The sequence below is a fragment of the Crocuta crocuta genome, unplaced genomic scaffold (genome assembly GCF_008692635.1).
Source record: "Crocuta crocuta isolate KB4526 unplaced genomic scaffold, BGI_CrCroc_1.0 scaffold93, whole genome shotgun sequence".
In the NCBI taxonomy this organism is placed as follows: Eukaryota; Metazoa; Chordata; class Mammalia; order Carnivora; family Hyaenidae; genus Crocuta; species Crocuta crocuta.
Genome location: NW_027529641.1, coordinates 7,603,988 through 7,620,636, shown reverse-complemented (window position 1 = coordinate 7,620,636; position 16,649 = coordinate 7,603,988). Strand labels below are relative to the sequence as shown.

The 16,649-nt window shown below is 41.4% G+C and overlaps 1 protein-coding gene and 1 long non-coding RNA gene across 2 annotated transcripts in view; one reads left to right on the top strand and one right to left on the bottom strand.

Moving 5' to 3' along the window:
* TJP1 (tight junction protein 1) overlaps positions 1 to 16,649 on the bottom strand; it is a 341,704-nt gene that overhangs the window by 169,498 nt on the left and 155,557 nt on the right. The window lies entirely within an intron of this gene.
* LOC144230161 (uncharacterized) lies at positions 2,266 to 9,935 on the top strand. Its single transcript, XR_013334717.1, has 3 exons — positions 2,266 to 2,495; positions 2,581 to 2,707; positions 9,647 to 9,935. It is a non-coding gene; the product is annotated as an uncharacterized LOC144230161 (long non-coding RNA).

The window sequence follows — 16,649 nt, the reverse complement described above, 5'->3', positions numbered from 1 at the left end:
ATTCAAGAGAAATGAAAACATATATCCATACACAAATGCTCACAGCAACATTATTCATAATAGCCAAAAAATGGGACAGCCCAAATGTCTGTCAACTGATAAATGAATAAATAAAATGTGGCATCTCCATAGGATGAAATATTATCAGTCAACAGAAAGGAACAAAGTACTAATACATGCTGCAAGAGGACTGAATCCTGAAAAACATATGCTAAATGAAAGAAGCCAATCACAAAAGACTATATCTTATATTATTCCATTGAAATGAAATACCCAGAACAAGCAAATCTATAGAGACAGAAAACAGGTTAGTGGTTCTCTAGGGCTGGGGTGGGGATTAGGATGGGGAACAGGGAGTGACTGCCAAGTGGTCCAGGGTTTCTTTCCAAGGTGAAAGAAGTTTTAAAATTAAACTGTGGTGATAGCTGCACAACTCTGTTAACATATTAAAAACCACTGAGGGGTACCTGGGTGGCTCAGTCCACTGAGTGTCCGACTTCAGCTTAGGTCATGATCTCGCGGTTCAGGAGTTTGATCCCTGCATCAGGCTCGCTGCTGTCAGCACAAGGCCTGCTTCAGATCTTCTGTCCACCACCACCCCCCATCCCACTTGTGCGCGCGCTCTCTCTCTCAAAAATAAATAAATCTTTAAAAAAGAAACACTGAAATGTATCCGTATATGGATAAATGTGAATAATCATCTCAATAGAGAGGTTATATTTTAAAAAGCAATCAAATATTTAACCTATTCTGTGAAACAATACCAATTTTTTAAAACTGTGAATAATTTTTATTGTTATTTTTCTATGATGCATTTTTCTGTTTCCTCATATCCTTTGAGAGATGATGAATGGAGGTGCATGAATGGCTCAGTTGGTGAAGTGTCTGCCTTGATTTTGGCTCAGGTCATGACCTCATGATTTGTGAGTTTGAGCTCTGCAGTGGCTCTTTGCTGGTGGTGTGGAGCCTTCTCGAGATTCTCTCTCTCAAAAATAAATACATAAACATTTTTAAAAAAGAGATAATAAATGAATTAAAGTGCTCATTTCATCTAGAAGGTGTCAGCAAACTACAACCTGTGAGCCAGAAATAAGAATTTTTTTTAATTTACTTTTTTTTTAATTTTTTAATGTTTTATTTATTTCTGAGAGAGAGACAGCGTGAGCAGGGGAGGGTCAGAGAGAGAGGGAGACACAGAATCTGAAGCAGGCTCCAGGCTCGGAGCTGTCAGCACAGAGCCCGACACGGGGCTCAAACCCACGAACCGTGAGATAATGACTTGAGCTGAAGTCGGACACCCAGGCGCCCCTAATTTACTTTTTAAAAGGGTTTAATGGAGAAGGAGGAGGAGGCATGGGAGCAGGAAGAGGAGATGGAAAAGGAGGAAGAGAAACAACAGAGACCATATATGGTCCACAAAACCTAAAATAAGTACTACTTGGTCTTCACAAAATTTGCTGACCCATGATCTCAGAAAAACAAAAGTAAGTTTTGAATAATATACTCATTATAAAATATACTATAGACATGTTCGTTCTGATCCATATTTATAGTGTGGATTAACTATGATAAGTGGGTGCAGGAGGAATGAGGAGACTGGTTAAATAGACGTCCTTTACCAGTATGATCCATTTTTAATTTTTATTTTCCAGGGTATTAATCACCACAGGTAATTTGGCAAAACTGGCAACTATATACACGATAGCCTAGTCCAGAAGACAAGAGGCTACCATGCAAAACCCTTCAGATTTTGGGCAAATCACTTCTTGGGAATAAAGCCAAAGACAGAATTTTGGGCCTCTCTCTCTTTTTTTTAATAGCCTTTATTACCAATAACCTTCAAGTCTTTAGCTCTATTATTACGTTACAGGGCCCATCATTTAATGAGGTGGTATGGTAGGAGAGTTAGATGGGATTCAAATTCTACTTACTGCCTACACTGCATGTGGGACTTAACTTCCGCCTCTGAGGATCAGATTAAGTAATGATTATAAGTAAGCACACAGCCCAGCGCCTGGTACAGGAGGCCTCAAGCTACATTTGGTTTCAAATCAACAAACCCTCCTGAATGTCTACTTTGTGCCTGGCTCTGACTCGGCTAGGTCTAGAGCTACACCCTCCAGGAGGAGTTCACAATCCAGTGAGAGAAAGAAATATTCCTCTGTACTTCAAGGTTCAACAGCAGTCACAGGAATGCACTTAAGATATGAAAGTCAGGCAGGGAAAGTGTGACTGACTCTCATGGGAGAAGTCTAAGAGGGCTTCCCAGAGTAGGTGACAGCAGAGTTAGGGGTGGCCTTCACAAGAGAAGAACCTAAGAGAATTAGAACAGCTGGGGGAAAGGCTATAGAGAAGGACGGGATGTTGAAGGAATTTTGCCCCACACTGAATAATGACCATCTACTACTGAAAACAGAGACAGTGAACCACAATACTGAGATGCAGGTCTCTGAAGACTGCAGGGCAGGTCCTTCTTAATGTTCCTTGACTATAAGGTTATTATTTGGTTTGACTGCTCTTGCTTTCACAATTATAACCCGGTTCAGTCTATGCTAATCAGCAGTGTAACTTGCATTACAGACCTCCAAAGCAAAACACCAGAGAAGCCTACAGCTGCCTGATCCCTAATCCACGCCCTTGGGCTTACTCTTTCCATAGATTCCAAGAACCGCAGAACCCTCTGGTGCACTCTGATCCTCCGCAGTGAGTAAGTATCACTCTGAATAACATTACGAACTCGGTAACATGTTTGCTTAGTGGTCAATCATGAGTCAGGTATTTTTACACCATATACATCTTTAGTACCAGCCTGTAATTCTGTATTTCATTTGCTTTTTCTTAGTAAGAGGAAAATTTTTAAACTACAAAAATTTTAAATAATAGAGGAAAATAAGCCGCTAATTTCTGCATTAACCTAGTTCATGTCAATTCCAAACACTGCTTTATTTCCCAAAGAAGATAAATAGGGGAAAAAAAAATCCAGATAGCAGATGAAATTATTGACAGTGTCACATTCATTTGGTTCTTTAATTTGAATCATAAAGATCTCTGGAGTTTTCTCTTGTAAGAAAATTGGAGGGGTGCCTGGATGGCTCAGTCGATTAAGCGTCTGACTCTTCGGCTCAGGTCATGATCTCACGGTTGGTGGGATACAGCCCCATGTTGCACAGCCTGCTTGGGATTCTCTCTCTTTCTCTCTGTGCCCCTGCCACTCCCCACTCAAATAAATAAATAAATATTTTTAAAAAATTGGAAAATGGAAACAAAGATAAATAAGGAAATATAATGTTTAAAACCTTTCCACTGAAAAAACCCAACAACGTATTTTTTCTGCTTCCTGGTTATTTAAAACTTACAGATTACACAGCCTGAGAAAATATAAGCTAATAGTGTCATTAGTTTGTTTTTTATTCTAACTGCAGTACTCAGGGAGGCAGAAATCTTTACTGGACTAAAGATAAAATGAAATCAGTTAATTATATGAGAAACAATCAAGGGTCAAGTTTACTATTTTTTAAAAGAAACTTTCTCTCCAGTCATAACACTGACTTAGGTTTATGGGAATAGAGTCCTAGTCCTACGTACAAACACCTTTAAGAAAGGATCAGGAGCACAGAAATTATTCCTTAGTATATGATGTTCATTTTTTGCCATGAACCAGTTAAGACAGAATTCCTTTACTTAATAAACTGCCCCTAAGTACCATTTGCCCTTCCTTAAAGGGAGTAGTTTGAGCCAAAGGAAACTGATAAGAACCAGAGAATGTAGAAACCAACAATTTAGCAAGTTAACATCTCAGTTGTTACGTGCTATTTGCTTCTGAGGAAAAAAACAACACAACTGTGAACCTCATTTATGAAAAGTATCTTTTCTAACAGGCCAGGTTTTGAACTAAGTGATTTACAGGCGAGCACAGCCTCTGTAAAGGCTCTGTTCACAAACACAACTGCCAGCCCCCCTTCACACATTTCTCATTCATCTCCCATCTCCATACAGGGGTGAGGTCGAATGAAGCAAAACTTTCTAACTGATCTATGTACTGTCTGTTCTATATAAAGCTCGAGATGAATATTTTACGACAGCACAAACCAGGCATGCCATAAATGTAATATTTAGTTTTATTCCAGGATCAAATGTACTTCGAATAGCATGGTACGTATTTTTATCTGGAAGGATCTCCTTGCCATTTGGTAAAAGAGCAGTTAGGGAGTAAAGCTTTAGTCACTGAGAAATTAGTAACTGTTCAATAGTATGTGTCTAATCTTATCAAATTTTCAAAATATTTAAAAAATCAGAAAATATCCCTTTACAGTCTTCAAGGTATTTGTTCTTGCTCCTTCAGAAATCAGAGCAGAACATCTGTGTAAGGCAGCAAGCTAACTGGACCCCAGCAATGGGAAATTCTTTCATGGGAACCAAGAGGCACATGCTTTTGTAACAGGTAACCTGAAGACAAAATCCCCAGCTCACACAAAACGAGTGCCTGGGGACAGCTTCACTATCAGCTCTTTGGCCTCTTACTGCTGGGTGTGAGGCCTAAAGTACCCAGAGCAGATTTCAGCAGAGTTGAACTCCTTGGAGGCTTCAGTGCTCAAGTCGGGATCAGTAGAGGTGTTTGGATAAACGGGAGGGAGGGAGGGAGGGAGACTGGGGGCAGTGGCTGGAAAGGACGTGGAAGAGGCTGCAGATCACAAGGGACCTGCAGGCCATGATTAGGGCGATTAGGGCTTGGGCTTTTGTTCCACGTGTGAGCAGAAGCCACTGAAGGGTGTTGAGCAAAGGACTGACTGGGCCTGATTTACATTTGAAAAGAATTGTTCTGGTGGCTGTTTTGAGATCAGACTGGGTGGAGTCAGGCAAACCAGCAAGGGTCCTACAGTGATTCTTGTGAGAAACAAGAGTGGCTCAGACATGCCAGGCAGTGGAGGAGGCAGAGAGGTGAGCAGAGCTGGTACATAATCAGAGCGGAGCATGCCAGGTGCAAGAGGAAGACAACAGCTCTAACCTCTTTTTGTAAATAAAAATAAAGTCCAGGTAGTTGGAGGAGTTAGGACAAACCATTCAAATGAGAAATAGGTGAGAGCTACAAACAATTTGCAAAACAAGAGATATATGAAAATGACCCTATCAAAAGATTTCAATCACTAGTAATTACAGAAATTAAGACAAAAATAGGATGTCCCCACCCCACTCTGATTAGAGAAAAAATTTTTTGAAGATAATTGTAGTGGGTTGAATTGTGTCCCCCAAAACTCCCATCCATCAGCAACTTCAGAATGTGACCTTATTTGTAAAAAGTGTCTTTGCATATATAATTAGTTAATATGAGGTCATACTGGATTAAAGTGGCCCTAAATCCAATGACTGATGTCCTCATAAGAGGACAGAGCACACAAATATACACAGGGTTAGAAGGCCATGTCATGACAAAGGCGAGATGAGACTTGATGCAGCTAGAAGTCAAGGAACACCAAAGATTGCCAGGAGCCAACAGAAGCTAAGAAGAAGCAAAGAAGAATCCTCCCCTAGAGTCTGATTTCAGACTTCCAGTCTCCATTACTGTGAGAGAATAGATTTGTAGCTTTTAGCCACTGAGGCTGTAGTTATCAGTTACAGCAGCCCTGGGAAACTAATATAGTAACATACGGTGTTACCAAGAATGTGGGAAGCAGTCACTCACAGACTCGCATACCTGGCTGGCAGAAGCAGAATTTAGCATACAGTCTTTTAAAAAGATGATTTTAAAAGGCTTACCAGGGGTGCCTGGGTGGCTCTGACAGTTAAGCATCCAGCTTTAGCTCAGGTCATGATCTCATGATTCATGAGTTCAAGCCCCACATGGGGCTCTGCGCTGACTGTTCAGAGCCTGGATCCTACTTTAGATTCTGTGTCTCTCCCTCTTTCTGCCCCTCCTTGACTTGTACCTGTCTCTCTCTCTCAAAAATGAATAAACATAAAAAAATTTTTTTAATTAAAAAAAATTAGAAGGCTTACCAACCACAATTTTAAAATACCGGATTTTTTTAATGCAGCAATTCCAACTTGAGGAATTTATATTAAGGAAATTATTAGAAATGTGTGCAAAGATTTAAAAGGAAGAAGGTTCACCCTAGGGTTAGAATTGGAAAGAATCTAAATGTTAAAAAATCTGAAATTAGGGCCACCTGGGTTGGCTGGGTTGGTTAAGCGTTTGACTTCAGCTCAGGTCATAATCTCGCAGTTCCGTGCGTTCAAGCCCCACATAGGGCTGTTTGCTGACAGTGTGCAGCCTGCTTGGGATTCTCTGTCTCCCCTCTCTATCCTTCCTCTGCTTGTGTGTGGGAACTCTCTCTCTTTCTCTCTCAAAAATAAACACTAAAAAATAATAAGACTAAATTTTAAAAATCTGAAATTAGGTAAATTATAGAATAAACTTACAATGAAATACCATGTAGCTATTAAAATTTATTTTGATTGGAAGGTAGTGTGGTAGCTTCTTACAAAATTAAACATACTCCTGCCATATAATATAGAAATCACACTCTTTAAAATTCAGCTAAGTGAGTTGAAAACTTAACATTCACATAAAAACCTGCACATGGGGGTGGCTGGGTGGCTCAGTCAGTTACACGTGTGACTTCAGCTCAGGTCATGATCTCATGGCTCTTGAGTTCAAGCTCCGTGTGGGGCCTCTGAGCTGATAGTTTGGAAACTGGAGCCTACTTCGGAATCTGTGTCTCCCTCTCTCTTTCTGCCCCTCCCCTGCTCAAGCTCTGTCTCTCTCTCTCTCTCTCTCTCAGAAATAAACACAAAACAAACCTGCATACATATGTTTTAACAGCTTTATTCATTATTGCCAACACCTGGAAGCACCTTCAATAGGTGAATGGGTAAATAAACTGTGGTATATCCATATGCTGGAATATTATCCAGCGATAAAAAGAAATGAAGTGTAAGGCCATAGACAGGCAGGGAGGAAACTTAAATGTGTATGACTAAGTGAAAGAGGCCAGTATGGAAAAGGCTGCATGCTGTAGGATTCCAACCATATGACATTCTGGAAAAGGCAAAACTACAGAGACAGTAATAACTATAGAGACAGTTGTCAGGGTTCATGGGGATGTGGGAAAGGATTCACAGCTAGAGCGCAGGACATTTGAGAGTGGTCAACTATTCTGTTTAGTACTGTAACAGCCAACACATGTCTTTATACATGTGTCCAAACCCACAGAATGTACAGCTCTAAGAGGGAACCCTAATATAAACTACGGACTCTGGGTGACAATGTGTCACTGTAAGTTTGTCTGTTGTAGCTAATGTACTGCCAGGTACAGATGCTGATAGTTGGGGAGGTTGTGAGTGTAGAAGACCATGGGTCTCTGGACCAGATCTACAGACCAGGGTCCATGGAAACTCCCTGTACTTTCTGCTCAACTTTGTTGTGAACCTAAAATTGCCCTAAAAAATAAAGTCTGTTAATTTTAAATGAATTCAAAAGAAAAAAAAAACAATCTCCAAAAAAATTTTAATGTCAAGAATATTCAAGATATGTGATGTACTATTAACAGGTAAAAGCAGAGAATGAAAAGGGACCTACAATATGATCCTAATTTTGTTTTTAAAAAGTAGATAGTAACATGCAGGAAACTCATGCATTATTAGATATACAACAAAAACACTAAAATATTAATAATGGTTATCTCTGAGTGGGGGGAGTATACACAATTTTTATGTTTCTCTTGTGATTTCTTACATTCTCCAATATTTCTACAATAAACATGGATTCTTTCGTAATCAGGAACGAAGAGTTAAAGTCATTTAAAAGTATAAATGCAGGGGTCTGAAAAAACGAAAAACATTAATGTGAGAGGGAAAAAAACCAAACTGCTTTAGTGAAGCTCTCAATGCCACCTGCGTTGTTATTTTAACTTAACCATCACATTCCTCTTCATGGCCTTTGCGACTTTCTCCATTCCTCCCAATCTCCCCACAGGTTCCTCCTACCTCCTTTTCTTTTACTAAGCAACTTGCATACCTATTCAGGGATGCTGAAATTCATCTCTCATGAACCACCTCTAATTCCCTTGCTTGCGTAATGAAGTTTCCTGGAGTTTTCACCCATCACATCACCCATTTGTTCCTCTTGTCATTTACTGATCTTTAAAAAAAAAAAAAAAAAAGCAACAGCCCTGGAACAAAAGCTCTTGAAAACTAAAACTATGGGAGAACAGGGGGGAAATGGCAATTTGGAAGATAAAACTGAGAAATTATCTCATATAGCAGGAAAAAATAAAAGATAAGGAGATGGGAAATAGAACATTAAAAAGAAAAGGAAACTAGAAGATCGGTCCAAGGGGCCCAATAAGAAAGAAAGAAAATACCACTAAACAATTTCCCCAAATCTGGAACGCATTGTCTTGTTCCAAGTGCCCATCACAATGAATCAAAAAAAAAAAAGAAAAAAAGGCAGATGTCATAGCATATCAGAACATCTGGGATAAAGAGAGTTTCCCACACTTTTCCAAAGAGAGGGAGGAACAAGAACACATAAAGGACAGGAGACCAAAATGCCACTGGATTCCTTGATAATACTAGACACCAGGACAGTTAAGTGATGCCTGCAGAATTAGGAGGAATTAATGTCCCACCTAGAATACTATACTCAAAGAAACGATCTAGTGGGCAGGTGACATAAAGCTGGTCTCAGACATTCAATTTACTCCACTGTACCATAGCAGCCACTGTTAATGGCCAACCCAAAAGCCATCCCCTTTCTTCCTTGCTGAAAGCCACCAATTTTATTCATATATGAAGTGGTCATTTGTTTTTTTTTCCCTTTTACTTTAGAGAGAGGGAGTGTGATGTGATGACAAGAAAGGGGCAGAGAGAGAGAGAGAGAGACAGAGAGAGAGAGAGAGAGACAGAGAGAATCTTAAGCAGCCTCCACGCTGAGTGCCGAGCCTGACATGGAGCTTGATCCCATGATATTGGGATCATGACCTGAGTCGAAATCCAGAGCTGGATGCTCAACCAACTGAGCCACCCAGGTGCCCCAAGTGGTCATCTGTCATCTGTTCTGCAGGTAAGCATGAGCCCCAGGAGGGCGAATCCTTATTAGAATCCAGTTACAGTAATTCTATTCCCTTCGCCATGGCCTAAGATGTGAAATATCTAGGTAGGAGGCTTTGAAGAAAGGACTCAGATGAGGCTCACCAGAGAAAATGGCTCATTTTTCACCTCCAGATAACTGCTGTCTGCATACGACACCTGCAGCAAGGCACCCACACTGCAACTAGCCCACAGGGCCAAATCCTCACACCACGGCTCAAAGAGTTGAAAGTCTGAAAGGATCTGAGTTTGAAAACATCACTAAGCCTACTCTGTACCATCCTAATTCCAGACTTACCTGAAATAAGAAATGTCCTTCAGGGGCACCTGGGTGGCTCAGTCAGATGGGCGTCTGACTTCGGCTAAGGTCATGATATCATGGTCATGGGTTTGAGCCTCATGTCGGGGTCTGTGCTGAGAGCTCAGAGCCTGGAGCCTGTCTTCAGATTCTGTATCTCCCTCTCTCTGACCCTCCTCTGCTTGCACTGTCTCTCTCTGTCTCTCAAAAATAAATTTAAAAAATTTTTTTTTAAAAAAAGAAATGACCTTTCTGTTTAAGTCACTTTTAGTTGGCCATCACCTGTAGCTACAAGTATCATCAACGGATATACACCCTTCCTCAGAAATTTAATGGAGGAGGCCTCCCTGGAGCCAAGAAATGGAAGAGGTGAAGGAACTGCCAAGGATGACTATAAAAGGACAAGCAAGGGACATGGCTGGGCAAAGGCCTGCAGAATGGAACTCGGGTACGTGGCTCCAAGAAGGCCTCCAGGAAGAAGCAACACCAGCTTTGCGATGACATGAAAAATCACATTAAGAAGCATTCTGTAATCTAGTCCTGGAACTGATATTATACTATACATTAACTAACTTGAATTTAAATAAAATCTTGAAGAAAATAAATAAAATTTAACTTTCTTAATGCTTATTTTTGAGAGAGACAGAGTGTGAGGGGGGAGAGGCAGAGAGAAAGGGAGACAGAATCTAAAGCAGGCTCCCAACTCCAAGCTGTCAGCATAGAGCCCAACGTGGGGCCTGAACCCACAAACCTTGAGATCATGACCTAAGCCAAAGTTGGACACTTAACCGACTGAGCCATCCAGATGTCCTGAAAAAATTAAAAATGAAAAAAAAAATAAAGAAACAAGCATTCTGTACTTTTCTCAGTTTAAGAAGGCATTAATAATAATAGATGTAGAGAAAATTAAGCAAATTAAAAGGCAATTTTTAAATCCAAGAGAAATGAAAATTTGCACAGGAAAGAAAGAGTAATCATAGTATACTATTTGGCCCAGCAGTGAAGAATATTTATATACTTAGAATATATGAACTCATCCTTTGGGGAGGAAGGGAAGTAGAAAGGAGGGAAAGCAGACTGAAGGACTACTTCCCCATCTTTCTTTTTTTTTTTTTTTAATATTTTTATTTATTTCTAGGAAAGAGAGAGACAGCGTGAGCAGGGGAGGGTCAGAGAGAGAGGGAGACAGAGACTCTGAAATAGGCTCCAGGTTCCGAGCTGGCAGTCAGCACAGAGCCCGACGCGGGGCTCAAACCCACAAACCGCAAGATCACGACCCAAGCGAAAGTCGGATGCCCAACCGACTAAGCCACCCAGGCGCCCCAACTTCCCCATCTTTCAAACAGTCAATGGATAATATCTACGGTAGAGAAATCAAGACAATTCAGAATAAGCATATTATTTAGCAATACGGAAGCAAATTCCAAAGAAAAAGTTAACAGTGTTTTTTGAAGTTTATTATTTATAATCTGGACACCCACTGTGGGGCTTGAACTCATGATTCCAAGATCAAGACTTTCATGTTCTTCCTATGGAGCCAGCCAGGCACCCTGAAAAAGTTAAAAGTTGAAGGTATTTAAATCCTGTAATACTATCTTAGTAAACTGTATGAATACATTACTGTGATGTAATAAAGAATTTGTCTGGTCTTTGAGGTTTCCTCTTGGTACAGATCTTCTAAAATACTTGGAATTTCCTGAGTCATATGAGTCTTGGTTATGCTAATGAAGGGACTCATGGTGGTCCCCTCCAGAGTTTCAGGACAGGGGCTGGCCACCAGGAGTACTGACCTTGTGACGAGAAGGTTGGGAATTTCAGCCACCCCATCTCCAGGAGAGAGATGCTAGAGACTGAGTTCAATCATATGGCCAATGACTTGACCAATCTCACCTGTGTGATGAAGCCCTGATAAAGACTTTGGACACTGAACCTCAGTGGAGCTGGTGAACCCATGAATGTGCCACGATGGTCACACACCCTGACACAACAAGGAGAGGGCACAGAAGCTCTGTGTTCCTTCCCAGACCTCACCCTATAGGTCTCTTCATTCGGCGGTCCTCCTGATTTGCATCTTTTATAATAAAACTTGAATCATAAGTACAGTGTTTTCCTGAGTTCTGTGTGTTGCTCTAGCAAGCTGTGAAACTCTAGGGAGCCACGGGATCCCTCAAATTTAGAGCCAGTTGATCAGGAGTGCAGGTGGCCTGGGCCCTCCAAAGTGCAGCTGGCATCTAACGAAAGGACCAGTCGTGTTGAGAAACAGATACTGTAACTTGTGGGGGCTGCACCAATTCTGGGTGGTCAGTGCCAGAAAGGCATTGCAGTACAACCCACCGGATTTGGTACAGAATAATTACTTGGCTAAATTAATTTTTTAAAGGAGAAAGGAGTAAATCTCATCATCTTAATCATCAAAGGATTCTGCAGCACGTGTCTGAAGGCCCACCCCAAGGATGGTGGCGCTGTGGATGGCCAGAGAGGACTTAGCACAGAGCACATCCCTGGGATGCAGGCATGGTGGGGGGCCGGGGGGCCAGGGAGGGGGCTTACTTCTGCTGGAGGATGAAAAAGCGAGATTTTTTGGGATTTTTCTACTAAAATGTTATCCCAGAATACAAAGATTTCCATCAGGAAAGACTGTCAACTTGGACATTTTTTAAAAATGTTTATTTATTTATTTTCCTTTTATAGTTTATGGTCAAGTTGTTTCCATATAACACCCAGTGATCATCCCAACAAGTGCCCTCCTCCATGCCTGTCACTNAGTTTACATTCCCACCCACAGTGTAGGAGGGTGCCCGTTTATCCACATCCTTGCCAGCATCTATTCAACTTGGACATTTAATTCCACATTCTTCAAAACAAGTATCTAATAGCTTCCTTATGGTTGGAGCTGGTCAAAGGTAAAGTGAGCAAAGTAGAGTTTATCCTTTGCATCCTCGGTTCTTAAGTTTTCCTCTCTCAACCCTGGAGGCACCTCAGCACCTGAGCCAAACCCACTGAGCTGGCCCTCTCCAGGCCCCTCTTTCCTCTAGTCCAGACTCTCCCTTCCTCTGACATCCTGCTCACTTCTAAACCTCAGAGATCTGGTTTCAGCTCTCTGGTACCAGAAAAGTGATTCATTAATTCACAAACAAAAACAAGCGATTGCTTTATGGAGGTGTTAAATATTTAAAAGAAAATATCAGAATCTTTTTTAAATGATATTTCAACATGATAATCCAGAGAGAAGGAGATTCTGATGCTTTTAAACCAATTACTTAACAAAATACTTAGGAGTCAAAAACAAAGTTGTCCTTCCCAGTGCCTAGGTCCTCAACAGCTCTGGGAACAAGACTGTCCTCCTACCACGTGAAGACCCACTACTGCTCTCAGGATATGCACCTTACACCCTGGTACCTTCCACTCGCACACCATGCTTACACAAAGTTCTGAGGGGAGCCGAGCACCCCTTCCCAGCAAATGCAAGGTCTCTGTACAATGGTGCCAAACTGGAGTCTGTAGATTAGAACTCAGGCCCCAAAGGCGTGGGGTGGCAAAACCCTTCTAGGGTCAGCTCCGGACTTCGCCTGGGACCCATGTATGGGTTAAGCTGCAGCAGGCAGAAGTGGGAAACTAACTTAGCTCTTTAAGTCACCATTTAGCTCAGTCGAAGCAGTTTTTAGAATGATCCAGATTCATGTTCCACAAAGGGCTGGGATATCTGCACTGAAATCAGAAAACACTCTAAAAAGCAACGTGATATTTGTTTATTTGTACTACTAAAAACCACTGGAGAAAACGCCTTATCTGGAAAAACAATGTGAACTGTTACTCACCTCCCCAAATCTAAATTGATATCTAACGCCTACTTTCCTTGCAAAACAATAGCAGGCAGTGGAGAGAGCCTTTTATACTAAGAAATGTTATCATGTCACAGAAACCCAAGGAGAAATAAATACAGTACTTATGTTCTGCATACACTTACTTTCTCCTTTAACACATCAAAGACTGCTTATATTTTTAAGTAGAAAAGTGGAAAGAGTGACTTTAATATGTTCACTCCACCCAACTTCATTGCTACAATACCTGAATCTTTGCCAAAGTGTTTGGCCTATCGCTAGGAAGTCCTAAACACAGCCCTGTTTTTGAACACTTTCACCCTCCTTTAACCTTTCCACTTTTAAAATATTTTCTGATATTATGTTTGCTTTTATATTTTAACACAGTTTATATGAAGGAAAATATTTTAATTAAATCAAACAACAGAGATTATGCTAATTACCTGCATGTAGGTGATTCTGTAATATTTTATTAAACTTAAAAATACGTGTATTGTGCTTCAGCTCTAACAAACCGTGCTAATAAGACTAGTGACAAAAAATGGACCTAGTATGAGTCCATGAGTATGCATAATGACTATGCGTAACAAATAACATCAACCCTGGTCCAAGAGCTCCCAAGATAAGAAAGTTATCACCTCCTCTTCCGAAAAGAACATCTCATAGGTACAGAGAGGCCCCAACTCAAACACAAACACAGATCAATTATATGTAATGGGACAAGGTGAAAAAGAGTAAGAGATGCCAGAGGTGGTACCAGATGGGCCATGACCCCTGAAAGACAGGCAAAGGAGAGCACACACATGTGCATAGTAACAGAGACATGGGAGATCAAAGGGTGTTTGGTAAAACTGGTCACTAGCTGGCACATTCAGCTCCAGAGAGTCGTGCTGCTTTCAGATCATGGGAGGCAATAAGTCATGCCATGATGATTTTTGAGAGAACAGAGGCAAATAAAGAGTGTGGTGATGGTGAAGTTACATACACCCGCAGTGGAGTCTCTTCTGAAAGCTACCTGGCTGCCACCAAGGCAGCCGCTGCTGAGAGCCACTGAAAGAGGGTCCAGATGCTTCGGGCTCAGAGTGGGCATGAAGCACACCAGATCTTGACCTCAAACTTGCTAGTTGATTAAGTTCTTTCCAGCTTCTCTCCTAAGTCAGGTAAAAGATCCCAAGGGCAAAGCATCTCCTGATGGGAACCTCGCCCCTCCCCCACCCCCAAGCAATAAGGATTGCTCTGAGCCAGCAAGATCCTGCCCAGGACTGACCCGAGACAATGATGACTTGACCTTCACTGCCCACCTGCAGGTATCCGCTGACCTCTGTCCCACCTTCTCCTTATATAAACCTGGAAGTATTTTTAGTACTTTGGAGACTGTCTTTGAGGCATTAGTCTGCTTTCTTCCCAGTGTTGGCCTCACTAAATTCTTTTCCTATTTCACTCATCACTTACTTCTCTGTTGCCACTTTTGGCAAGTAGCTGAACCTGGCCTGTTTGGGACCCCTCAGAGCCAGGTGCTCTGGCACCCCTGAACCCTGGCTACAATCTGCTCTCTTAACTTCATTCCAAAATCTGGAGACTTCAGGACTCAAGACTGCCATTTCTTTTCTTTCTTTTCTTTTTTCTTTCTTTCTTTCTTTCTTTCTTTCCTTTCTTTTCTTTCTTTCTTTCTTTCTTTCTTTCTTTCTTTCTTTCTTTCTTTCTTCTTTTAATGACTATATTTATTTTGAGAGAGAGAGAGCAAGCAAGCTTGTGCAGGGGAGAGGCAGAGAGAGAGAGAGAGAGACAATCCTAAGCAGACTTCACAATGTCAGCAGAGAGTTGTACATGTGGCTCAAACTCATGAACCATGAGATCATGATCCGAGCTAAAGCCAAGAGTCAGATGCTTAACCAACTAAGCCATCCAGGTGCTCCAAGGCTGTTGTTTCATCATGACTGACTCAAGAACTGGGCATGGCGTGATGGAACCCATTAGTAGATTCAGTTGAAGAAGGAAAATTAGGGTGAGGAAAGTTCAGTGTCATAATTAAAGCAACTCTCCTATTATTTGTGTTACCATGCATTCATGTGTTGATACAACTAAGACTCAGGCCCTGGGAACTTAAAATGCACCAGGCTCTATGTTAGGAACTATGGGAAAACAGCTATGGCCTGGGCTGTTAAGAAGTTTACAATATAATGAGAAAGATAAGCAGACAATTATTTCGTTCTGGATTACACACTAAAAATTACATTAAAAGACAGGACACTCCACAGGGACAGAATGAAGGAATGAATATTCCGGGTGCAGGTGACGGAAATGTTCTGTATCTTAACTGTGGCGATGATAATAGAAGTTAACGTATTTGTTAAAATGCCCAGAACTATGCACCAGAGTGAATTCTGCTGTATGCAAATTCAAGAGTAAAAAAGTGAAAGGCAGCTAAATATCAGCAATTTCACATCGTTCAACCTAACAGATGCTCTAGTACAGGCAGACGGTTCTGTGGGAGCACAGGAAGCAGAGGTGAGCACAGATGAAAAAGGGACTGACAGATGGTCTCATGGGCAGTTATTGTTTCATTGGAGCCTTGAAAAAGAAAGATGCTTTCAGGGGCGCCTGGGTGGCTTAGTCGGTTAAGCGTCCGACTTTCGCTTGGGTCATGATCTCGCGGTTCGTGGGTTCGAGCCCCGCGTCGGGCTCTGTGCTGACTGCCAGCTCGGAGCCTGGAGCCTGTTTCAGTCTGTGACTCCCTCTCTCTCTGACCCTCCCCTGCTCATGCTGTCTCTCTTTCTCTCTCCTAGAAATAAATAAAAATATTTAAAAAAAAAGAAAAAGAAAAAGAAAGATGCTTTCAAAAGATGAAGAGAGGGGTGAGGACATAGGCATTCTAGGTACATGAGCAGCAGAAGCAAGAAGAAGTTATACAAACCCACAGCATGTGTCTGGAGAAGAGTGAGCAAGCAGTAGGAAGTTCACGAAAGCAGGGAAGCCAAATGAAGCAGAATTAGATTATGGAGGCCCTCACTAAACATCTAGACATTATCCTATAGTCAAAGACAAGTCACTAGACTTTAAGCAGGTGACCTAATTAAATCTCTTTTGGGAAGATAACTGGTAAAAATATGAAAAAATTATTTGCTGCAGGACATATATTAGAGGCAGGAAAATGGCTCTGATGAAGATTTCTTAATCAGGGTCTGCAGATTTCTTGAGATGATCCCAAAACTGTGTGTGTGCAAGCATATGCATACACGCATTTCCCCAGGAAGAGGGCCTGTGGTTTTCATCAGATATTCAAGGGGTCCATAACCTCAGAAAGATTAAGGAGGAGAAAGTTAATGTTTAAGTGCATCATGGTGGGGCAAGAACACTAAGTGCACAAAGAATGTAATTGATTCATGAGATACTTCATCAAGACTGCATTTCTGGAGTTGCCATTGACTAGGGAGTAAGAGAGG